Raw genomic sequence first — 1,741 nt, forward strand, 5'->3', positions numbered from 1 at the left:
ATTTCTATACTTATATGTTAATAACTCTCAGAGGTAAATGACCTTTTAAAGACTTATACTAATCCATTGCCCCCTCTTGACAAAATATTCCATGATTAATCTATGCCAACTGTTTTACTATATCTGTGTATTCAGTAACGCTTGTGGCCTAGACATTACCCTTCATCTTTGATCCATTGAAAAGATGGTATTTGTTATTAGATTTGTTATTAGATTTCTACAAAGGTAGCATTGCTATACAAAAAACAATGCCAAAGTTCTTAGTTGCTCAGAATAAGGTTTTTTTTTTTTTATTTTTTTCATTCTTATGTCTGTAGGTCAGTATGGTTTTAGCTGGAGTTTGGCTGAACTTAGCTGATTATAGCTGGACTATATTGGCTATATATTGAATATAGATATGCTTGATATTTCTTTATTTTAGGAACAGTGATTATCTAAGTAATGTTCTTTTAATGATGCATAATAACAGTGCAAGAGCCAACCCAAATTATAAGACTACATTTAAAGCCCCTGCTAATATATCATTGGATAAAATAAGTCACATGACTAAGCTGAACACCAATGGGACATTGAAATATACTCTTACTACTTCTGGGAAAGGTGCTACAGACCATAACAGAAGTATGTATAGCTTGCAATAATGTAAATCCTTTCTGTAGAATTAAAATATAAAACTGAGCAAATTTTTCAATAACATTATTTCAGGGCTGTAGAAGTTGACCAAAGGCAGGTAATAATTTGAGAGATATTTGTTCCTGAAAAATGGCAAGAATTTGGAGTAAGAATTATGGTAATATATAATGTTTTTTGGCTTGGGAATGCATGGAAACAACATCACCCAGACTGTTTGGTGAAAATGATAGTTTTATCAGAATTGCACTGGTCATGAATACATAAAAAGCTTGCATACTAAGAAGGCAGACTCAACTTGGTGGAAAAACCCATAGCTTTATTATGCATTCTAATGAGCAAACTCTGCATTTAAAAACATGGAAAAACCTTCAGCTTTGGAACCTTAGTCTTTGGTTCTATCTGAGTACAATGGAAGACCAACTAGTAATTTAATGGGGAAATCATAGAAGTGAGAGAGATATAGGAGGGCTCATTAAGCTTTTTGCACATTCTGTCCTTCTGGGAAATATGAACTAGGTGTACGCATAAGGGTGACTAAAAAGAATCTAGTGGAAAATAAAAGCCAAGGCATATTTGAAAACCAACTGAGCTTTGAATATATTTCCCAATATGTGCACAGATTTATTGAAAGGATTTTTGAATTTGAGGTGTTTAAGTAATCCTCTGCCTAAATTATTACCTGATTACTGAGATATTAGTGACACTTGAGTGGGATCTAATAAGGTACGTTGAAAAATAAATTTAAAAATACAATCAACACAATCTCAAACCTGAGTGGAAATATCAGCAGTTGTTCCCAATGTGGGAAATAAATTCTGTAGCTTAACCTCATCAAATTATTTTTTAAAAGGATATCAAAAATAAAGCAATTTCTAAATTGCTAAGATATATTGTATGAAATTTCCAGTTTTTGACAGAAATATGAAATTTGAAAAAAAACAGAAAGGTGAAATCTGTACTTAGAAAATAAATCCTCAATAGAAACTGAATCTGAGTGGGACAAGATTTTGAATTTAGTTAACAAAGACATCAAAGAATCTAATCTAAAAATATTTAAATAATTGAAATAAATCATCTTTTAAAAAGTCAATGAAAATATGATGACAAT

The sequence above is a fragment of the Ictidomys tridecemlineatus genome, chromosome 6 (genome assembly GCF_052094955.1).
Source record: "Ictidomys tridecemlineatus isolate mIctTri1 chromosome 6, mIctTri1.hap1, whole genome shotgun sequence".
Taxonomy (NCBI): domain Eukaryota; kingdom Metazoa; phylum Chordata; class Mammalia; order Rodentia; family Sciuridae; genus Ictidomys; species Ictidomys tridecemlineatus.